Below are 24,628 nucleotides of genomic sequence, written 5' to 3' on the forward strand. Positions count from 1 at the left end.
GCGTGGCGCGGGGGAGGCCGGGCCGGGCCCCGCGGCGCTGAGGAGCTGGAGCCCCCCCCCCCGTGCCCCCGGCCCGGAGCCGCCCGGGATGGATCATTTCTGTCAGCAGGTGCAGCAGAAGGACGTGGGCCGCAGGCTGCAGGTCGGGCAGGAGCTGCTGGAGTACCTGCGCGACCCCGCGGCGTCCCCGGACGTGGAGCAGGACCCGCAGCGGCTCGACAGAGTGATCGACGAGCTGGCGGCATGGGTCAACTCCAGCAACTTCAAGGTGCGGGGGCGGGGAGGGGCCCGGGGTGCGCTTTCGCCACGCACCGGCACACGTACAGACCGGCGTCTGGCCCAGGCTCCTGCCCTTCCTCCCCCAGAGACTCGGAAATTTTGCCTGGCTTTGGTTAATACTTCTTGCTTTCTATTCCTTTTATCATTGCCTAAACATTGCAGCGCATAACATCTTGGGGGACCCACCCCCCAGCTATTTTCTTAGCCTGAAATAACATAGCTAGTAATTCTTACTTTTTTTTTTTTTTCTTTCCCACCATTCCCTTCCCATGTCCTGCTCTCTGCACTTGGTCTGATGTTTCCTGGGATTGCCAGTATTTCCTGCAGGTCCTAAAGAGTGCTGTTTCACTGTGTTCATATTTCTCTCCACTTAATGACTGATTTGCTTCTTTGGGTTCCAGTTGTAAATTTCAAATTTTTCTATCGCCTTTAGGCAGCTTTTCCATAGACGAGAAGTTATACGGTATTTTTATAGCTACCCAATGATGACTCATGTTTGGCTTTTTTTTTTTTCCCCTGGTGCACTCTTGACTGACATACAGGGAAACAGTATTTACAGTGGACGTGTGGGGGAGTAATATTTGTAAATTTTTCTGCTGTTGGTCAGCCGATAACGATAGACAATGTAGCTTTATTACTAAGGGCAATAGAGTTCGTCTTAGCGCTTTTTTTCTTTTTTATTTTTTTTTCTGCTGTATGTAACTGTCACTGGTCTGCACTCCCATCATCTGGTGGCGGTGTTGATCTGTAATGCTGAACTCAGGTCTGGCAGCTGGTGAGAGCCGCCCTTCCTGCTGCCCTTCCTGCTGCGCAGAGTCCCTGAGTTGCTGTCTCATCTCTTAAGACGGTCATCCTTAGGACCTCTGGACTTAGTGTGTTGAGGTTACGGTATTTTTTTTCCCTATTTCTGTAGTCTCAGGAGGAAAGCATAGGAACACCTTGCAAAGGCAGTGTGTTTGTGAAATACTTATTTTTATTCCTTAGATTTGACAATGCTGTGTACTTGGCAGTGTTTGCACATAGCACTTCTAAATTTGAGGCTTGAAAATGATCAGGCTCAGCTGTATTTGCATGTATCTTGCCTTTTTTTTTTTTTTTTTTTCAAGTAAACTTGTTCCTAAAGGTCAGGTTAGTTAGAGGGACTAATGTGCGTTGGATGAAAATGATTTACTTGCTTTTGAATTCTTAATCTGAGCATAGCTGTTGGCAATTGATAAATGAGAAAGCTAGGCAAGTTATGTTAAAACACCCTTTAGTGTAAAGAGGAACTGGCTGGTTACTTATCTCAGTAGGACAACATAAAAGTTTTTTCCTGCACTTCTAAACTGATGAAAGTAGGAACTGAAAAGGAAATTTCAAGGTGTTGTGGTGGTCATTTCTTTTTGTCTCTGTAAAGCAGGTAATTCTGCTTACTGTTGATGCAAGGTGACAGTGATGTTAGCTGTTAGGACTGTACAAACAAAGGAGGAATGTACAGTAGGCTGATAACATCACATTTTGACTGAGGCTTGTGAAGGTTATTATAAAATCTTATAATTAATAATTATAACTCATAATAACTATTATAAGTCTATAAATAGATTTATATGAAGTATAATAATTATTATATTATTACAGTCTCCTTTTCTGCATGTCACCTGGTGGTGGCTCTTTATACATGCAAAACTGCATTTCAAAGCATATTGTACATGCAGTATTAATGGTAACAGCATAAGGTCTTGGATGGTTTGTTTGCGATCAGTGTCCCTGGCTATGATGGTATTGGTCGGCACCTGATGTTTCCAAATGAAAATTAGGAATATTCTGGAGAATTGTGGTTGGCATTGTTATAAATGAAGATATAACTCAATCTGAATTTAGTAATATTTATAAAAGGCAAGTAAACAGCGCTGGGTGCGCGGGGAGTCTACGCTCTACCAACATGCACGCACAACCGTCGAACTTTCTAAATATATAGAACATTGCTTTTACATATTCATAAGAAACCCGAGTACGCCTATACATATGTACAATCAGAAAAGGTATCAATTGAAACATAAACATGGCAAAGTTTTCCTAATTCTGGCAAGTGTTAAACAAACAATCCTTTAAGTCTATTACTATTAATGTCCATGACTGGGGGAGCATATTTGGAGATGGTAATCCTGGTTGAAGTGCTCCCATATCTTCCATGACTTCATTAATTTTTCTCAGATCATATAACACTCTCTATTTTCCATTCCTCTTCTTGATTACAAACACCGGAGAGTTCCAGGGCTAGTCGTGGAAACAATATGTCTCGCTTTAAGTTGTTAAGCAACTCGGCCTTCGGGCCTTATGTATCTTATTCCTTCCGGATTGAAGGGAAACAGATCCGGCTCCTTTTCAGGGCCTATAGGGCCTGCATCAAAAGGAACGTCCAGGTCACCAGAGGGTGTAACAGCAAAGGCCTGCGATGGTGGTAGCGGCGGGGGGGGGCGATGATGTAGCAGAAGGATTGGTGGATGAGCCCGCAGCTCCCTCACTATCTGGCAAACCACACATTTCTGATTGTGGTCGCACACGGCTCTTTAAGGCCTCGGAGATTGCTCGCCAGGTGCCAGGCAATCCCACCGCAACCTTGTCGTTTTTAGTAGCGGAGTCCCACACCTTGACCTCAGTTTGGTCCCATGTTTCAGGATCATAAACTGTCTTAATAAGCTGTAAGGTTACCAGGACAGTCTTTTTTTCTAAGGACGTATGATTCCCCATAATGCGCAACTGCTTACTTTCGGCCAGTGAGGGGCAGTTGTGTGCACAGGTCCGCTTCTCTCAGCTTGAGCTTCCTTCCAGCTCCGGTGCGCCCATTTCCAACGACTTTCTATATGAGCTTCTTAGAGCGGTTTGCTGAGTTTGGTCGAACCATCTTCATTAGGTGATCAATGTCCCTGTTCTGTTAGCCTGTCCTTGTTTGTTTTCTTCAGGTCCTTGTTCGTTTTCTTCAGGTCCCTGTTCAGGTGCCATTTGTGGCGTAACGACCACACGGACACCAGGGTTCTTTTAGGATCAGTAACTGCTACTACCTTATTGATGACAGAACATCATATCGTGTTGCATCCCATATTGAGGACAGGCTCCCTTCTTATACCATTTGCCCTACAGCAGTACTTTTTCACTAACTCTTCATTGGTCAAACAACTTTGCCCAGCAACCAGCAAACCCCCAGCAACTTCCATGCCTAAACAGCGGGAGAACAAGCAACACGAGATGGCATGGCGTCTCCTGAATCACCCTTCTTTGTTCCCTCAAAACTGTTTACATTCCTTCTGGCCTCATCGTTAAGAGTCTGATGTTGTCACCAGCCATGGGGCTTGTCGACCCCCGTGGCCACACTCCCACATTTCCCCCTTCTTTATTAACATCAACCATCTTCTTGACACGAATTATTATTCCATATATCACAGCATCTAAAATTCCTATTTCATCTTAAACAAGCATGGATGTGGGAGTATCGCCATGGGGGTCGGCAAGCCCCGTGGTTGGTGATTGTAGTGGGTAAAGCCTTGTTTGTTCATTAAATATTGCTGATGGGAGGTTTTCAACGGTTGACTGCTTATATCCCCAATATCCTGTTGAAGGAAAAAAACAAGTATGGGAATTTCCTGATAAGTTAACAATTGCAGTAGAAACCAGCTTCAAATATGGGCAAAATGGCATTCCCCCTCACATGAGAACACACATATCGCAGCAAAGTCATGACCCCAACGCAGAGGAAGATGACGATCTTGGTCCTGTGGGTGGGTCGGAACCCAAGGCTGCCTCCGATACCACCAGGGAGCCCGTTAGGGTTAATGATTAAACATTGGAACGATTACCCCTCTAGGCGGGGTAAGGATATAGTTAAGATGATACATTATTGTATGGAAGTCTGGGGTGGGAAGCAAATTAGGGGCTCACCCATTATATTGGCCCGTGTTTGGGTCCTTTGAGGAATGGATCTGTCAGGCTCTAAACCTTTATGTGAATTCAAAGGAGCCTTTCAGCCTAAGAGGGAGAGGATACCCTCTCCTCTGCAACCTCCAGCCCCCCCCACGGCTCCGGGTTACCATACTGACTCTGATTTGGCCACAGACACCCCTCGGGGAACTAGACGGGTAACTTAGAGCCAAACTAGAAATCGAGAGGGTGAGAGTAGACTATATCCCCTAAGAGAGGTTGCAATGGGAGGCCCCAACCCAGTATGGGATACGTCTCCATACCCCTAAATACGGGAGACGTCAGAGAATTCAAGAAGGAAATGGGAAATCTCTTAGAAGATCCTCTTGGAGTCTCTGAGCGAGTAGACCAATTTTTGGGGCCTAATGTTTACACCTGGGAAGAACTCCAGGCCATTTTAGGTATATTATTCACTGCAGAAGAAAGGAATATGATCCGGAGGGCTGGAATGTGAATCTGGGACCAGCAACACCAGCAGGGTCCTGCGGGAGATCTTAAATGACCCCTACAGAGGCCTAACTGGAATAACCAAAATGAACAAGATAGGGGTCATATGCAGGATTTAAGGACTATTATTGTACAAGGTATAAGGGAGTCAGTCCCTAGAGGACAAAATATAAATAAGGTCTTTAGTGAACATCAGTCCCTAGAGGACAAAATATAAATAAGGTCTTTAGTGAACATCAAAAGAAGGATGAAACTCCCACAGAATGGCTGGAGAGATTAAGGAAGAACCTCCAGCTTTATTTGGGACTGGACCCCGGTACACCAGTGGGACAGGCCTTGTTAAAAATGCAATTTGTGGCAAAATCATGGGGGGATATCAGGCGGAAATTAGAAAAATTATAGGATTGGCAGGATAGAGGGATGGATGAACTGCTGAGAGAAGCTCAGAAGGTATATGTGCGAAGAGAAGAAGAGATTCATAAAAGGCAGGCCAGGATTCTAGTGGCAGTGGTCCGGGAAGGACAAAAAGGGCCCCCCCGTCGCCCAAAGGGTGTTCCGCTACCACGAAAAAGACCTCCGAGGAGCCAGAGTGATCAGAAGGATCTAAGACAGATAAAATGTTTTTACTGCCAAAAGAAGGGACACATGAAAAAGGACTGCAGAAAACGCTTAAAAGATGAGCGAATGTTTAAAGAAGATTAGGGGAGTCAGGGGCTCCATCTACTGGGGACTTCTGGTATAACGGAGCCCTTGATAAAATTGAAGTTAGGTCCCCAGCATCAAGAAGTGGAGTTCCTTGTGGACTCTGGGGCAGAAAGATCGACTGTCCAAATGGTACCCCGGGGATGTCAACCTTCCTCGGAGAAATTACAGGTGATAGGAGCAAAAGGAGAGCCCTTTAGGGTCTCGATAGGGTCTCAATAATAAAGGGGGTGAAAATAGAGACCCCAGCCCAAAGTTGCACAGGATCCTTCTTATTAGTACCAGAAGCTGAATATACCCTGTTGGGAAGAAACTTAATGGTTAAGCTAAAAATTAATTTGGAGGTGGAAAATAAAGGAATTGAGGTTAAATTATATGCCCTCACTGTAGAGGAAGAGGCAAAAATAAACCCTGAGGTGTGGTATTCTCCCAAATCAGTAGGCCGTTTAGATATTAGTCCCTTTGAAGTCACTATCAGGAATCCTATCAGGGTAAAACAATACCCAGTGTCTCAAGAAGGCAGGGAGGGGCTGCAACCAGTAATCGAGAGGCTACTACAGCAGGGATTACTGGAGACTTGCATGTCACCTCATAACACTCCTATATTACCTATTGAGAAACCTGATGGCTCTTATCGGCTAGTCCAAGACTTGAGGGAGGTCAACTATAATCAGATTTCCTGTAGTAGCTAACCCACATACCTTGCTAAGCCAGCTGTCCCCAGCGCAGAAATGGTATAGTGTCATAGACCTAAAAGATGCGTTTTGGGCATGTCCTTTAAAAAGGGAATGCAGGGATTATTTCGCCTTCGAGTGGGAAGATCCTGCAACCCATCGGAAACAACAATTAAGATGGACCGTGCTTCCCCAAGGATTCACGAATCACCAAATCTATTCGGTGAGGCATTAGAACAAATATTAGAGAACTATGAACCAAATCCTGAAGTAACCTTAGTCCAATATGTGGATGATTTGCTGTTAGCAGGAGAGAGTCAGGAGGCAGTCAGGACAGAAAGTATCAAGCTACTAAACTTCTTGAGCTTAAAGGGACTAAAAGTATCAAAGTTAAAATTACAGTTCACAGAGGAAGAGGTGAAATATTTAGGACATCGGCTAAGTAAGGGCACTAAGAAACTAGACCCCGAACGAGTAAATGGGATTTTGTCACTACAAGCGCCAAAAAGCAAAAGACAAGTTAGGCAGCTGCTGGGATTGTTAGGATATTGTTGGCAATGGATTGAAAATTATAGTAGTAAGGTGATGTTTTTGTATCAGAAACTGGTTGGGGAAGGATTAATGAAATGGAGCCAAAGCGATGAGCAAGGCCTGACAGACTTAAACATGGATTTAGTGAACACTTCTGTGTTAAATTTACCCGACGTGAAGAGACCCTTTTATCTATTTATCAATGTAGAGGAGGGGACAGTGTTCGGGGTCTTAAGACTGGGCAGGGAAAAAGAAACCTGTGGGATATCTTTCTAAACTTTTGGACGCCGTGAGTAGGGGATGGCCCACCTGTCTCCAGGCAGTGGTCGCGGCTGCGCTCTTGGTGGAAGAAACGCATAAAATCACCTTTGGGGGCGAACTGAGGGTATTGTCACCTCACAATATAAGGGGGATCCTGCAGCAAAAGGAGTAGTACAATGGCCCCCCCCCCCCCCCCCCCCCCCCCCCCCGAGGTGGCCATACACAGGATCAAACCAGGAGACCAGGTTCTGATAAAATCCTGGAAAGAGACCTCTTTAACTCCTCATTGGGAAGGACCCTACCTTGTTCTACTTACTGCAGACACAGCTGTCTGGACAGCCAAGAAAGGATGGACTCACGCTAGCCGAGTTAAAGGACCAGTACCAGAGGAACGGTGGAGAGTGGTCAGCCGACCTGGAGACTTGAGACTGACCATGCGAAAAGGGACTGATGAGTGAATTCGTAATTGTATGACCGGTAACCCTAAGGAATTAACTAAGGAATAATAGGTTCAGTGTAAACGAAACTGGGAAGTAGAGGAAGGGAAATTCCTTAATGTACCAAGACCCATACATCAGAAGGGTAACGCGCCTAAGGATGAGTGAGTAACTGGGACTGGGAGTGGCTGAAACAGGGAAATTGGTACCTAGGCCCCTGAAGATTACCCTTGCTGCTGCGAAGAAAGTGAACCCCGCTGCTTGAGGCAACCAAGTAGGCGGGCGAGGCAGAGGGGTACAACAGTGGGGAGAGTTATTTGGTACCCACCCCTATTTGAGATGATGGAGTCCGGCCGAATAAACCACCCTAGTACCCACCATAATTCGAAGCCGCCTCCCCAGAATTATAAAAGGACGTTGCCCTTCTGGTGTATGTTGGCGCTACCTCTCCTATTGAATATCCCCTGTCCGGCTGGGGCCGACCAGGGATATTCGCACCAGCCCTTTAAGTGGAGTTTAATTAGGTGGGAGGACCAAGTTATCATTAACCAAGTAACTACGGCGGGTGCACCAAGTTTTCTCACATCCCTTTGTCAACTGGCACCCATAAGCCCGTGTCTGAACCAAATAGGTTTCTACCTCTGCCCCAGCTCGAACCCAGGAAGGGGATACTGCAATTATCCCAACTCCTACTATTGTGCTTATTGGGGTTGTCAAACAATTACTTCAGATTGGAGTCCGGGAGCTGGGAGGGATAAGTTCCTAACTGTAGGATATGGACCCTACGGATGTAGGCCTCCGAGCCGAGACTGGAGTGGAGGGATCCGGATGCCCTATGGAGATTGCGAACAACCGTATGTAAATATAACGGATCCGACCGACCGACCCAGCCTGGTTTATGGGGAAAACATGGGGTGTAAGATATTGGGAACCTGGAGTTGATAGAGGAGGTCTAATATTTATAAAAAAGGAGGCCGTACCACCGGAACCTGAATTGGTGGGACCCAACCCGCTATTGAACCCAAGCTTGGATGGAGAGGGTATCAAGAATAATACTAGAAATTTCCCTGTTAATAAGGACACTGTCGTCTAGAATCTCAAGAACGACAATGGGGAAAATTCCCTGTGGAAACTGATGCAAGTAAGCTACCAGCCGTTAAATGCTACCAACCCTAACCTGACTGAGCGGTGCTGGCTCTGTTAGGTAAGGCCGCCCTTTTACGAAGCTGTAGGGGTCAATGAGAAGGCCCGGCGGGTAAATGGATCCAATCCCTCGCAATGTACGTGGGGGAAAGAGGGTCAGGGCATAACGCTGACCCAAGTGACTGGGAAGTGGAGATGCGTGGGACAAGTCCAGCCCAATAAAATGCACTTGTGTGCAAATCAAACTAACGTCGGAAGTACAAAAAAAATGGCAAAATGGTTATTACCAGCAGAGAATGCTGGGTGGTTATACTCAAAGATGGGAGTTACCCCTTGTCTATCCCTGGACTTGTTCGATGAGTCTGTAGAATTTGTGTTCAAGTAATAATCATCCCAAAGATACTGTACCACCCAGAGAGTTTCATGTATGACAATCAGATCAATCAAGAACACCATTTGACAAAACGGGAACCAATTTCCACATTGACAGTGGCTACCCTAATAATTTGGGGGGGTGCAGGGGTAGGCACAAGGGTTGCCTCGTTAATCAAACAAGGGAAAGAGATCACCTCTCTGAGAGCGGCTGTGGATGAAGACTTAGCCAGAACTGAAAAATCTATCAGTGCTTTAGAAAAATCTATAAGATCGTTATCTGAAGTGGTATTACAGAATCGCAGAGGACTAGATTTATTGTATTTACAACAAGGAGGGTTGTGCGCCGCACTCAAGGAGGAATGTTGTGTATATGCTGATCATACTGGAATTGTGAGGGATACCATGACCAAACTTAGAGAAGGATTGGAAAGGAGAAAAAGAGTGGGAGGCCCAGCAAAGCTGGTACGAGTCCTGGTATAATCACTCGCTGTGGCTCACCACTCTGTTGTCAACAATAGCTGGCCCGCTGATTTTATTAACCCTAGGACTAACGTTTGGGCCTTGTATCCTTAACAAAGTCATAGCTATTGTTAAAGGTAGATTGGAGGCTGCTCATCTGATGCTTATGAGGACAAAGTACGAATCGATAAATGATGGATCCATACTAGAGGAAACATTAATCCTGAGTCAATTAGAACTGAATAGATTTAATGAACAAAATGATACAGAGAAAAAGGGGGGATTGTAATGGGTAAAGCCTTGTTTGTTCATTAAATATTGCTGATGGGAAGGTTTTCAACGGTTGACTGCTTATACCCCCAATATCCCGTTGAAGGAAAAAAACAAGTATGGGAATTTCCTGTTAACAACTGCAGTAGAAACCAGCTCCAAATACGGGCAAAATGGCATTCCCCCTCACATGAGAACACACATATCGCAGCAAAGTCATGACCCCAACGCAGAGGAAGATGACGATCTTCATCCCCGCGACCACCAGAGGAGTGACGAAGACCCCCTAGCAACAGGCCTTGCAGTCGTAAGAAGACACCAGGATGTGCCACTAAACCCGGAACTACCAGGCTATAAATCGAGACTCTGGCGGGCTTAGTTGTACGCCGTTGGTGGAGCAGGAGACTCCCCGGCCGCCCAGCGCTGTTTTACTTAACGCTGCTTGCTAAATTGCTCAAATAAATAGAAATTCAATCTACCTTACCCACGATGTGTCGGGAATGATTTCTACCAGAACGAATTTATAACAGTGATAACATCGGATTCCTGAGGATGAAGCCATGAGGAATGTAAACAAACTAGAAGGAACAAAGAAGAGTGATTCACGAGACCCTTGCTGTCTCAAACTGCTTGTTCTCCAACCGTTAAGACATGGAAGTTGCTAAATGTTTACTGTTGCCGGGTGAAGTCATTAACCAATGAATAGCTAGTGGGAAAGTACCGCTTGTAGAGCTAATGGTATAAGAAGGAAGCCTGTCCTCAATAAAAGTTATTGAAGTTATTGATCCTTAAAGAAACCCTGGCATCCGTGTGGTCATTATGCCACAAATGGCGCCTGAACAGGGGCTTGAAGGGCTGGGGCTTGAAGAAAAAATGAATGAACACAGACAGGTTAATGGAGCAGGGGCTTGAAGATGTAAGAAATGGTCCAGCAATTCGTGCCACTAAGGGGTTTTGAAGGGTTAACATTGAGGCCTGGGTTTAGGCGAGAAAAGAACAAGGGATTTCTTCGGAGAAAAACTACTGACTTTGCACGGATGTGCAGTAACTTCTGATAGCCGGCCAAGAGACCACCAGATAAGGAGGAAGAATGAGAGCCTTCCTGTCTTCCTGTCTCCCTGGACCACCAGATAAGGAGGAAGAATGAGGGCCTTCCTGTCTCCCTGTTCGAGCAGCCCCTGAGAAAGTAACAGAGATTGATAAGCAGGCGACATCGGATTCGGGAAACCAATTATAATAACCTTGCCTCTTTTAGAAGTAGTAATAAATATGTATTAGCCTAGGAGTATAAAAAAGTAGATGCCTTACGTAACGGGTGTGCGTCCCGGTGGAGCAGAGACTCCCGGCGCACCCAGCGCTGTTTGCTTGCCTCTATTCGTTTAATAAATTGTAAACTCTGATTGTAATCCTATTTGGGACTCAGTCATTTATAACAATTGGGGGCTCGTCCGGGATGGTCTTGGTTCCTGAATTCTGACTTGATCTAGGAGGGGCGCCCCCACCATTTGGTGGCTCCTGTTCGAGTCAGGTCGGGGCTAACACCATCCTGAACCTGAATAAGGGCAAGCAAAGATTTAGATTTTTTTTATGAGCTCCCTTTGCCGGCTGCAGCACTATATTTTGCCCGTAATTCTGCGCGCGAAGATCCGAACGAAGACGACGGAGTCGTAAGTATTTAATGTGTATACCGTTCGGTTGGGTGGGTTTCGGTTGCCTGTGTGTGTGAGAGTGTGACTGAGACGGAACGTAGTTCCAAAGCGATTGTGGAGGTCTTCTAACCGCGGTTCCAATCTCCCGCGAGGGACTTGGCCGGTGAAGGACCGAAGCGATTCCTATAGGATTCGTGGGTGGGTGATAGGTCCTAAACCCCCTGCAAGACACTCTCACTAAGGCAACCAAGGGCTGTAGGAATTGCCACAGTAAAATTCCTAGATGGGTCAGACAAAATTGAAGACCCGGGACCAGAGAAAAGGGAGCAAATTACCAGACATACCACCAGAAAGTCCATTAGGGATAATGATTAGAAATTGGAACGATAGGGGCCCCAGAAAAGGAAAAAGCAAAGTAAAAATGATTCAGTATTGTATGATAGAATGGCCAAAGGAGCCTTTAAGACCACATGTCTTTTGGCCTATTTTCGGATCTTTTGAAGACTGGGTTTGCCAGGCTTTAAATCTACATGTTAACTCAAAGGAACCTTTTAGCCAGGAGGAAAGTGATTATGCAGGATTATGGATCAGGATCTCACGTCCTTTTCCAGCCTCAATATTTACACTAAAAGCAGACGAGAAGTTTGACGAAGAAGAGAACAAAAAAATAAAAAATAAAAAAAAAGGAAAAAGAAAAAGATGATGAATGGGAGTCATTGGATAACCTACCACCTCTATATCCTAACAATCCACCCCCGGTGGTGCATCTTGTAATCCTGTTTTGTTCTTAAATGTTTTGACTGTGTCAAGGAGGAAGGTGGGAGCATTATCTAAGTAACAGTTTAAAAGTTTGGGTATATTCGCGGTGGTGTTCAGTCAGTTTCCCAAGTATCGGGGGAGAGGGGCTGACTGATTATCAAAGTGGTAGAACGGAGAGTCACTTCTTTGGTGGTTCGGGCCTGAGCCCTAGGAATTTGGTAAGAAGGGGGAGAGCGAATTTATTTAGGCCTCAATACCTTTTTAAACCCCCATCTTGACGGATACACAGGAGTGATTCCTTGTTTTGTGTAGGCTTACTAACAAAGTGCATGAGAAAAATTAGCATTCGGCTTGAAATTCGGTCTTATTGAAATGTAAATTTTGTGGAAAAGGTGTTATTGTTTGTCTAGAAGACAGAAGGCTGAGTGCTTCAGGTGTTTTTCCGAAGTCCTGCGGATTTATGATTGGAATGGGGCTCATTAATAATCTGAAATAGTAAAGTTTGTATGTGGAAAGAAGAGTTTAATCCCAAAGAATTGGGACATTTGGGAAGAAGATTAGGAAAAGATAGTAAAAACCTGCAATAAAAAGGTTTGCGTGGAAATTGAAACAAGGGACAGTAAGTAATATAAATAAATAAAAGGGAATGGGAAATCAAGGAAAAGGGGAAAATCCAAAAAAAAAAAAAAAAAAAAAAAAAAAGACGTCCTAAAAAAAAAAAAAAAAAAAAAAAGCCTCCTTGGGTGCATATTGGCACATTGGAAGGATATTGTTAGAAATGGGGGCACAGAAAGCAAGAGGACTTTCACTAAGTATTGCAATCAATTGTGGCCACTATATAAACTAAATGGCCACTTTATGGATCAATCGACTATAACAGTGTCTTGCAATTAATGTTTTTGAGGAGAGAAGGAAAATAGGATGAAATGTTGTATAGTGATATGTTGTTTCAGCATCTTGGAGGGAAAAGGTTTGGAATTAAGTTGGCCCCTGACTGAGCCTTTGGTGTTGGCATTAGAAAAGTACGGGCTGGAGAAAGATAAAGGAAGTGTTAAAAGGGTTGTTGAAGGTGTTAAAGGCTGTGTGGCATGTAGTATTTAACAGAGCTGTTTGAAGTTGAATGAGCAGGGGAAGAGGATGTAGGAATGTTAATAGTTCCGCCTCAACCCGAGGCTGAGATCTCTAAATCGCGGTGTGAGCCCTCTGGGGCAGGGGGACCGTGATGGGTCCGAGAGAGTTGTCGTGGAAACAGAAAAGCAGCTAACTCTTGAAACAACCTGAGTTCCTGTGTGAGCTCAGATTGCCAATGGGACCGCTCAGGGAACTGTCAACGATTGCATTCCCCTGACCGACCCCCTCACTGAGACCCTAATCACCCCGGAAATTATGTAAATACCAAAATCTGGTTAAAATGGGAAACGAGAATCTGTTCCAACAAGGTCCAAAAGAAACCCCTATGGAATTTTTGAATTTTTGGACCAACTTTGAAATGCAATGAGAAAAAAAAATGGACCTGGCTTAAAAACAAACAAACAAACAAACAAACAAACAGAGGCAACTGGCTAACCTCTTTCCAGGGCAATCAGCCCCTGATATCAGAAAGAAATTGTCTTAGGCTGCAGGACAAACAACAGTCAGGAATGATGGGGACCTGGGGCATCTACCCTAGCAGGTCCACTAGTTGAAATAAAGCTAGGAAACGAAGACAGGCTTGAATTTTTTGTTGGTTATGGGAGCTTCTTTCTCTGTGTTAATTAGGCTGTAAATGTAATAGGAGCAACATATTCAGTGTTAAATAGTTTAAAAGGACGATTAGGAACTAAGACAACTACAATAATTGGAGCCACAGGGAAAGAGGAAGAATGGTCATTCTTACGACCCCTTGATTTGCGTTTTGGGGGTGAGGAACTAACCCATAAATTTTAGTATGTACCAGAATGCCCGATGCCACTCTTGGGACGGGATCTATTAGCCAAATTAGATGCAACAATAACCTTTGAGGATGGAGAATTAATAATGAAGGTACCTGAGTCCAAAGTAGGCCAAATCCTAATGATCAAAGATAAACCCTTTGTTAATATTCCAAGAGAAGTAGAAAATGCAGTTATAGCAACAGTACGGGAAACAGATGTACCAGGGAAGTCGAAACTGGCACAACTGGTAAAGGTGGAATTAAAGGAAGGAGCCAAACCTGTTTGAATCAAACAATATCCACTTAAGATAGAAGCTAGGCACGGGAATAGTGAAAATTATTGACAAATTTCTCAAATATCAGATTCTGGAAGAATGTAAATCGGAATACAATACTCCAATTTTTCCAGTAAAGAAGCCGAATGGCGAGTATAGATCTGTACAAGATCTTAGAGCAGTAAATGAAATAACAAAGGATATTCACCCGGTAGTAGCTAATCCTTACACATTGTTAACATCTGTGAAAGAGAAATATAAATGGTTTACCGTGATAGATTTAAAGGATGCCTTCTTTTGCATACCTCTTGATAAAGATAGTAGAAAATTATTTGCCTTCAAATGGGAAAACGTATTGAAGTTTTTGGACCACATATGGTAACAACCGTTTTGGAACAAAAGGGGGGGGCACTGGTTATCACCCAGCCGGATGATGAAATATCAGGCAATACTAACTGAACAAGATGACATAACCTTGAAAACGACTAACCTGTTATATCCAGCAGTATTTCTAGGAACTGTTCCAGAAGAAGGACCATTGGAACACAATTGTGTGGAAATAATCGAACATACGCCAGCCGTGAATATTCGAAGGATGTACCCCTTGAAAGGTATTCAGTGGGAATACCACACTCCGTGGCACCCACAAAGCTCAGGGAAAGTAGAAAGGATGAATCAAACAATAAAACAACAATTGGCTAAGTTAATGATCGAGACACAGCTGCCCTGGACGAAATGCTTACCATTGGCACTTTTAAACATAAGAACTAAACCACACAGTGAGACTGGTTATCATCATATGAAATGTTATATGGTACGCCTTATTCTCAAGGGATGCCCCTAGGGAACAATGTAGTTGAGGATCATAGTATCCAGAAATACATAATTACCATTGGAAGGAGATTACAGGAGATAAGATAAATTGGGATGATGACTCAGACACCACCTTTAGGATTTGCTATTCATAAAATACAACCAGGAGACAAGGTCTTAATAAAAACCTGGAGAGAAGAATCATTGAACCCCCGATGGGAGGGACTGTACCTTGTTTTACTTACTACTGAAACAGCTGTGAGAACAGCAAGAAGGGGTTGGACCCACGCATCCAGAATAAAAGGACCAATAACTACCGAAGCCTGGAGGGTTGAGTCCACTCCTGGGGAACTGAAACTGAGACTAAAGAGGAACTGATATCCCAGCAATGAGGTTCTGCATGAATTAAGGGCACTGGATAAAGAGGACAAGTCTGAAGGGAGGAAAGGGAGAAGGCAAGACCGGGGTAGGACCCTCCACTGCGGCGTGTATGGTCTACCGAGGGAGGCAACCCCTATGGGTATTGACCGCCGAGTGAGAGTGCCTCGACCGGACTTCTCCCTCACCAAGATCAGTTTGTCCTGAGAAAAATAACATGAGAACCTTTTAAACCCATAATAAAATTGTGATTAGTTTTTCCAGGAGCTGGATCACCCTGAAGGGCTGAATGGTAACACAAGCTCTGAAAGCGGGCCCAACCCCATGATTGAAGGCGCTTCCCACACTCTCAAGATTGGACGGCGAAAAAGGCTTATAATATGACAGGTCGCCAAAGAGAACTGAATTGTGACTGTAAGTGGAAACCCAACGTGGGAGCTTGGAAGCGTGCATATACGAGTACAAACGGGGCAGACATTGTAACAGGACCACTCGGTAACAAGGACACTCTGTATTATCACGCCCCAAAGGGTAAATATGGATGGGATGGTCATTTTCCAAACGGGACGTGGGCCCTAAAGGGACATTATTGGGTGTGTGGCAAACATGCTTACAAGAGGCTACCTGGAAACTGGTCGGGAATATGCTATGGGGGGTACATAAGACCCTTGTTCTTTTTATTGTCACAAACACAAGGAAATCATTTAGGAATAAGATTATATGATGACCTGAACAGAGTAAAACGATCTATTGATACTTCCTTATCCGGGGGTAGTGCCCAAAAATGGGGAAAGGATGAATGGCCTCCTGAAAGAATCATACAGCATTATGGGCCAGCCACCTGGAACCCAAATGAGTTGATATCAGGAGCCCGAGAACCTATTTATAATTTGAACCGAATAATTAGGTTGCAAGCTATCCTCGAAGTTGTAACAAATCAAACAGCGACAGCCTTGGATCTTTTGGCTGACCAATCCACTCAAATGAGAAATGCTATATTCCAACATAGAATGGTCTTAGACTATTTACTAGCAGAAGAAGGGGGAGTATGTGGAAAACTGAACGATTCTAATTGTTGTCTACAGATTGATGATAATGGAAAAGTGGTCAAGCAGATAACAAAGGAAATTAGAAAGTTAGCCCACGTCCCAGTACAAACTTGGAAGGGTATGGATTGGGATTTCTTTTCATGGTTGCCTGGTGAACCATGGGTTAAAAGGATGCTGTTTTTATTTTTATGTGGTGTAATGACATTATTGTTTATACCTTGTATGATACCTTGCTTTACGTTGTTGATACGGCGAGTAATAAATAGCACCCAATTTGTGATGACTTCAGTGGAGAGAAAAGGTGACGTGTCGATAATGATGCTTAAGAAGTGGACACCCCGAGAACTGACTGATGAAATCCAATTGTTACTGACAAAGGTTGAAGGAGAGACACGAATTGATGATTAAAAAAAAAAAAAAGGGAGGAATTGTAAGAAATGGTCCAGCAATTCGTGCCACTAAGGGGTTTTGAAGGGTTAACATTGAGGCCTGGGTTTAGGCGAGAAAAGAACAAAGGGATTTCTTCGGAGAAAAACTGCTGACTTTGCACGGATGTGCAGTAACTTCTGATAGCCGGCCAAGAGACCACTAGATAAGGAGGAAGAATAAGAGCCTTCCTGTCTCCCTGTCTCCCTGGACCACGAGATAAGGAGGAAAATATGAGCCTCCCTGTCTCCCTGTTCGAACGGCCCCTGAGAAAGTAACAGAGACTGATAAGCAGGCGACATCGGATTTGGGAAACCAATTATAATAACCCTGCCTCTTCTAGAAGTAGTAATAAATATGTATTAGCCTAGGAGTATAAAAAAGTAGATGCCTTACGTAACGGGTGTGCGTCCCGGTGGAGCAGAGACTCCCGGCGCACCCAGCGCTGTTTGCTTGCCTCTATTCGTTTAATAAATTGTAAACTCTGATTGTAATCCTATTTGGGACTCAGTCATTTATAACAAAGAGAAAAAGAACGAACAGGGAGGGACAGGCTAATGGAGCAGGGACAGGGACACTGATCGCCTCATGAGGATAGGTTTGGTCAAACTCAGCAAGCTGAAAGGAAGCTCAGGCTACTGAAAGGAAGCACACACGAGCTGAAAGGAAGCTCAAGCTGCTCAGAGAAGCAGACCCTGCACTGAAAGGAAGCGCACCCGAGCTGAAAGGAAGCTGAAGCTGAGAGAAGCAGACCCACGCACACAACTGCCTCTCACTGGCCGAAGGTCCAGTTGGGTATTTATTTTTTTTGTTTTGTTTTTTAAATTACCATCAGCAGTCTCCCAGTGTAATCGAGGTGATTGGTATCAGCTAGTTTTATCTTACTAATTACCAGTGGACCTCACTGTGGGAATAAAAATGTTTTTTGCAGAGTTACATTGTTTAAAGGTAAGGAATGGGGTATTGAGATATGCTCGCAGTGATAAGAAAATTTAGCAGGCGACCTTGTAAAATGCAGACAACCAGACTCCTTAGAACAATTAGGTGAAAATCACGGTGTTAAGTCAAGTCAGATAAGTGAAGAAACATTACCACTTCAAACAGTAAAAAAGTCAAAAGAAATTTGAAATCTAACAGGCGGGCAACTGAAGGCCATGTATTGTCTGTGAAGCATCAGATAGATTGTGAACCTGGATTACCCACTCCAGTGGGGAAACAGGGGAGGGTCCTGTCATCAAAAAGTATATAAACTGTGTTTTGGAAGCAGTAGGCGCGCTCCTGCTTGTGGGACGCCCGCCATTGCAATCGCGAATAAATTACTACTTCACTGAAATCCTCGCCTGAGCCTAAGTTATTGGCTACGGAGTGTTTCTCACAGAGTATCACCTTGTCATAGAAATTTTGTTCTACTTTCTCAAGCAGGACTGGGTGGTTAGTTTGGAATGACAGCTTGATGAATGCAAGATGAAAATATACGTTTTTTTCTGTGCCCATTATAAAAACTCTCCTGGGTAAAAAATTGCTATTTATACACTTTTTCTGAGATGGTTAGGAATGTAAGAGTTTTTCCTATCAGCATGACTTTCAGAGGGTCACTCCCCTACACAGAGATGGTGTGCACCTGTTTCCAAATATGTAACATAGCTTTACCCATGTCCTCAATTAAAGTGCACACTGGATTAAATGTTGTTCCACAGCGATCCTACGAAGTCTACAAGTGTCTTAATTAAGGTCTACACTACTACTGTTTAAGAACTGCAAGAAACCTTGACTGTTTGGCAGTGTATTTCCAAAAAGATAATTTTCTTCATCTCAGAAATAAATCATTTAAAAAACTAAATTGAAAAGAGACAAAAATAAAATAAAAAACCACTACACACTGGCATCTGCCTAAATGTCTGTTGGAAACAAATTATGAGTTGGCACTTAGTGAAGTATAAATCCAGCAAGTGCTTTGGAAGCTGGGGTTTTAGGTGTTGTTTTTGTGTGTGTCACTGCATTCCTCTGCACCTGTCCTATACTGTACACATTTGGAATTTTTCTGTATTCCTTATCATTTCAAAGATAGGAACATAAACACCTCTGCGTTTCCTGAGATGACTGTCAGTATGTCTGTGTATGCATCACTGAAACCTCCTAGACTCCAGTGCTGTTTTCCCATGCCAGACACCACTATGCGCCTTCCTGAACAGCAGGCATTTTTTCAATAGCAACTTAACAGCTACTAAGGGAGAGTAGAAGGTCAGTCTCTAAGACAGGATCCCAAAAGGACAGGAATCGAACGGTGCTGGCTAGCAGTGAGACACCATGCAGTGTGGTCTCCAGGGAAATAGCTCATGAGCCTGAAGTATGAGATAAACCTGCAACTAAAGCATTCCTAGGCAACTGCGATAACAATGTGTCACATTCCTGAGGACTCAAAACAAAAGCTGCAGGAGTCCCTGCAAGGTAGTGCTCCCTTAGACAGCTGTGCTCTCAAGGAAAATGAAAGATTCGTGCAAGTCTTGTTACTTCTTTCCATTTTCTGAAAACAAAACCGGGAAGTTAGGGATTTTGAGAGGGACTAACCTAACCCTAAAGTAAATGATAGCAGAAAGTAGCTGTAAAATTCTTTAACTGGTTAAAAACAAAATATGCAGAAAACACTCATGCTTTCACAGTGTATTGAAAATAATGTAAGTGTCAAAATAAGGAGGTGGCAAACAAGTTGTTTCGCTGTATATTACAAATAACTAATTGTCCTGATGTAGTGTTAACCACCAGCTGGGAAGATTAAACGCATCTCTTCAAATTGGGCTTCTTACCCTTTTCATTTAGGCATTGTACTGCTTTTTGTAGGTAAGTAGTCCCTTCACTGCTGCTCATAAATTGAGTACAAAACAGCCCAAGATACTCATTTTTTTTATTATTATTATTTGCCATTGTTCAGTGACTAGTCTGTGCAAACAAACAGATCATGAAATGGCTGCAGCAAGTATTTATTTGTTGTTAATTATTTATTCTGGCTCACTGGCCAAGTGCCATAGGCTGGAGGAGAGGAGGGGGAAGGAACGGGAGACCAAAACAAAACACCTTTACTGGTGTGATAGACAAAATTCTAGCAGTCATGTACAAAAGACGGGTTGCAGCATGAGATTTAACAGGATAAGCACAGCCCACAGTACCCTTCTGGGAAGTGAGGAAAGGAAGATCAAGAGCATTCCAGAATTCATAATTACATTGCACTTCTGAGAATCAGATCAATCTTAATACCTCACCTTGTTTTCAATCAGTGCTGGAAGCAGCAAACCTCAAGCTTATTTCAGATCTGAAGCACTCAAGAACTCATTTGCTTCTTTCTTCCAGATATTCCTGCCAGTAGCAATGTAAATAACAGATTTCTCTTGTGTTGCTTTGTAAAAATTCTTTAATATCAAAGACTTTTCCATAGCAGAGTGTCACAGCACACCTCGCAACACAACACTTCCACAGTGGGTGGAAGGCTTTCCTGCCAGTACCTGAAGCCAGAGGTGATTAGGTGAATTGTAATAGTTAATCACCACTGAATTAAAAAAACAAAACAAAACAAACAAAAAAAACCACAACACATCAGGAACAGAAAAAATAACGTGGAAAAAAAAGCATCAGAATTACTCCACTCCAGATAGAAAAGCTGTATACCAAGAAAGAAAGTGACTGGAAAACCACCAGGACAACAGCTGAGCCATCTGTATCAAGGCTGTCTCTCTCACATGCAACCCCGAGAACTAGGACAGCTATTAAGCAAAACTAAGGTAAACACTGCCTTCTTGCTTCTCAACGGCATCCAGAATTCATACATTGAGTGTGAAACACATCTACATGAAAAAGAAAAAAGCTACAAAAAAGTTTCTGTAAAAGAAGCTGCTATGTAAGGGCATAACACCACTGGACCACAAAATCAAAGCTTAATTACAGGTGGGAGTCTCCTATGCAATAGTTTCCGTTTCTGGCACTGTTTCTTAACGCATCTTTTTGTCTGGCTACGCCATTTGTGGGTATTGTATTGCTGTTTATGCAGGGCTTTATTTCCAACTCCAACTGCATGACAGATCTCTCAAAGACCTCACAGGACACTGTTTAGACCATCATATTTAAAAAATTAACTTGTTAACAGTCATTGTCATTTTGCAAGGATTGAAAATTATCTTCAAGCACTCCAGCAGCTTCTAATTAAGAATATGCCAAGTGTCAACCTGATCAGATAAAGTGTTAAAAAGCTATTTAGCAAGCACAATTTGCCTGCGTAACTGTCTCCTGAAGAAACACCCAAAGGTTGCCATTACTTTGTTTTCAGAAGAGCATATAAAATAATCTGCCCTTTGTTTCACCAGTAATCCGTATACTAACAGAGCTTTCTCCATTTTTATCTGTCCCCAGTCTGTGAGTCTGAAGAAAGACAGAGCCATAGAAATAAACATTAGTTGTAATGTCTCCCACTCACTCCCATGGACTAATTCCTTCCCTTCCTCCCATATGTCTGTTCACAGAGGCATGCTCACTGACAAAGCTGTCCATCCCATTGACAGGTAAGAGTACTAGATGGTTTGGGAACTTGAGACATTTTGCGTCCCCTTTCTTTTTTTCCCTACTACTAGAGAACACAGTCCTTGTGAGTACCCGAGCTGTGCAAGGATAAGGTATTATCCAGAAGCCCTGGTCACCTTCCCTCTGTCCCATGCCAACTCCAAATCTCCTGGGCAGTCGGCTGCTTTTCCAATCAAATCCACAGAAAATTCTTCCACACACACTGGAGAAGAATATGAATTCTTTGGTTTGGATTTGCATCCTGAGTTTTCCCAAGCATTCAGAGTTGCTCAGACTTAATTTTCCAGTTCAGGCACACTAGCAGAGATTAATACATTTGGGAAAAACAAGAATAGCACATTAGAACAGTGATACAAAGCCTGCAAACAAACAAACACATTAGTATTCTCTGCAGGCGCCGCTTATAGCTGAATGTATGTATTCATCACAAACCTATTATAGGGTTGACTCTTGGTTTCAACTTCCTCACACTCAAACAACTACACAATTATTTCCTTGATGATTCTTTCCTTCCTAACCTCCCCAGCCACTGCCCTTCCTAGATGCATGCCAGTTACATTACTGCTTAAAGGTGAAAAACAAAATCTACCCCAGGAACTCACTTTGGCAAAGTCTATCCTAACACGATTAATTTAAGAGAAGCAAAATGACCAAGCAGGGCCAGTAGCACCATTATGGCACAGAAAGCTGCGTGCACCTACATTCATTCCACTTGCAGCAATAGCGCTGAAAGTCCTGCAAGTACAGAGGGCTAAACACACTTAGACCTGTGATTAACCTCCAGGCAAGTAACTAAGGATGTTGCCACAGGTGTGCTATGGAATGAAAAGGGAAGAACTTGAGAACGAAAGGGAAGTGAGCCTTTCTATCAGAAGCGATGTTTCCCTCCCATGTAGCCCCAACACATAGCTAAAGATTTTCTCCATTTCTACGTTTTGTGAAACAATCTGACTAGGCATCTAGTTTGCCTAGGGGTAACCTACCGCTTCTGTAAAAACAACCTGCAAAGTAAAGCTGAATAACAAAGCACTGATTGTTTGTACCAACTGGAGACCTGTTCCCCCCCAGAATCATCAGGTCTCTGCAAAAATTTCAGTGTCACAATTTCACACTTTCCGTTTCAACTTACAAGATCAATGTCTTGCTGCTTTGTTGTAGTATTATATAAGAAAATAAGAAGCCATTATATGGAATTGAATTAGTCTTTATTCAAAACATGTTTTGCAAAAGGTTTGATTTATTCAGTGCCAGCCAGAGACAGTGAACTTATTTATGAGGGTTGTATCTATTGTCTAGGTTTAATTAGATAATTATTAGACTTCCCATTTCTGTTGTTGCTGATCCTTAATACTTCTTGTAACATGATGTGTTTAGGATGTTTTCCAAAGAAAGCAGAAGACATTTGTATTCATTCTAATTGTTCATGAAATTAAAACTTACCTTTTTTTTTTCTCCAGCTGATTAGCTGAAAGACCTTGCTTCTCACTCCCAGAAATGACCTGTAACATCTTTCTCTCCCCTTAAATAACCAACCATTCATTTACTTCTTTTCACAGTCTTACATCACTCAGCAACTTTTTCCACAGAATTTCCTCTCACTAGTTGCCCATAAGAAAACATATCCTAAAGGCTGCACTAAAGTTTGTTCTCCAGATATCAACATAGCACATTACTGTTGGTGGCTGAAGCCACTTTTGGATGAAGAGAAGGTGCTGCTTCATGATGCAAAGGGGTATAGGACTGTGAATGTGCAATATACCACCATACTGCAGTCATAGAGAGTATGTACAGTCATAAACAGTAGAGAGAACTGTGTATGTGGGCCCTCTTACTTAAGAATTTCTTTTTCACCTTTATTCCATATTGTGGAAAACATCTATAGGAAGCCAAGCATTATACATCTTATTTTGAAAGCCCCTCTGCTTTTTGAAGTACTTGAGATTGGACCTGTCTATATGCAATTTGATTGTGTTATCACAAGAGGAAATGATTTAAAAACAAAATTGACCCCTTCTTTTGACATTGGATCAACACACCCATGAAATGTACAGCAACAAAGAATTATGGGTGAAAAGCATTTACTAATGTATGCCTTGTTTTTGCAGCTGCTTCAGCAAAACATGGAGTGGTTACTTACAAAAATAAGTGGCATGAAACAGCTATCCAATGTTTTCCGATGAAAATAAGAGGATGTTTAAAATAACAGTAATTCTCCTGAAAGACTTAACATTATTATTCATACAGTACCAAGACACAGAATATTCACTCTACCCATAAATCACACATCACAGAGAACAGCAGTAGGATTTCATGTTTTCCTTTCCTACCACTTCAGACCCTCTCTGATACCACTACCCTGGTGAAATGATGAACACTTACAGGAAGAAAACTGCTCTACTCCCAAACCCATTCAATCCCTGTCATCTTTTAGAACATGGCAATAGCTTGTTACAGTGACATTTGCAATATGAACAGTCATCTACAAAGGAAGAAATCATCAATATATTTCAAGATATATCCTGGATTTATTACAAAGTTTCAAAATTCTGTTGACTGTCTTCTTTGTCTTTCTTCCATTTTTTGTTTTTAATGTCTTTTGGCTTAGAAAAATATCCTAGAAATCTTACAACATGCAGCTGGTCAAAAGTATATTTAACACACTGAATATTCTCTAATCAAAGCTGTGGTAATGCTCATCTAGCTAAAGAATAACCCCAGTTCTCAGATTAAAAAATGAAACTACATCAATACATCTTTTCTCCTTTCTCCACTCCAACAGTTTTCTCATGGCAGGAAAGCAAATGAACAACGAAATACTGTAAAGTATTTTGCAAAAATCTCACATAACTTCATCTTGAATCTCCCTGCTGTTCCTTAGCAGATTGTTTCTTGGTAAACTGGGAAAGGCAGAGATTTTTATTTTTTAAACTATTTTATGCCTGCATGATTCTCCCCACTCCTAAAAGCCATTAACCATCTTCTCTGTGTCCTCTTGCATGGCATAAATCAGTTATCACTTTTTTTGTTGTTGTTTACAGCTGAAAGGAGCCAGAGACTTTCAGTCAGACAGCTACAGCATGTCTTTAGAACATGGATTAGGCTACCAGACAGCAAGTACACAGTACTGCTGTCCAGAGCTAACAATTCTGTTTTTCCCTAGTATATTAGTATTTTTTCCTTGAATTCACAATTCTTATAAATTTTTAAAAGTTGGTTTTAAGCTACTTAGCTTTTGTCTCAAACTACATACAGGAAAAGTTCACTTTCCA

At 42.9% G+C, this 24,628-nt stretch overlaps 2 long non-coding RNA genes across 2 annotated transcripts; one reads left to right on the forward strand and one right to left on the reverse strand.

Moving 5' to 3' along the window:
* Positions 1-1,230: 1,230 nt before the first annotated feature.
* Positions 1,231-23,469, reverse strand: LOC136790119 (uncharacterized). Its single transcript, XR_010829414.1, has 2 exons — positions 20,051-23,469; positions 1,231-2,659 (listed from the first exon to the last, which is right to left on the reverse strand). It is a non-coding gene; the product is annotated as an uncharacterized lncRNA (long non-coding RNA).
* On the forward strand, positions 10,455-17,292 carry LOC136790118 (uncharacterized). Its single transcript, XR_010829413.1, has 2 exons — positions 10,455-11,199; positions 14,631-17,292. It is a non-coding gene; the product is annotated as an uncharacterized lncRNA (long non-coding RNA).
* Positions 23,470-24,628: the final 1,159 nt, after the last annotated feature.

The sequence above is a fragment of the Anser cygnoides genome, chromosome 2 (assembly GCF_040182565.1).
Source record: "Anser cygnoides isolate HZ-2024a breed goose chromosome 2, Taihu_goose_T2T_genome, whole genome shotgun sequence".
Lineage (NCBI taxonomy): Eukaryota > Metazoa > Chordata > Aves > Anseriformes > Anatidae > Anser > Anser cygnoides.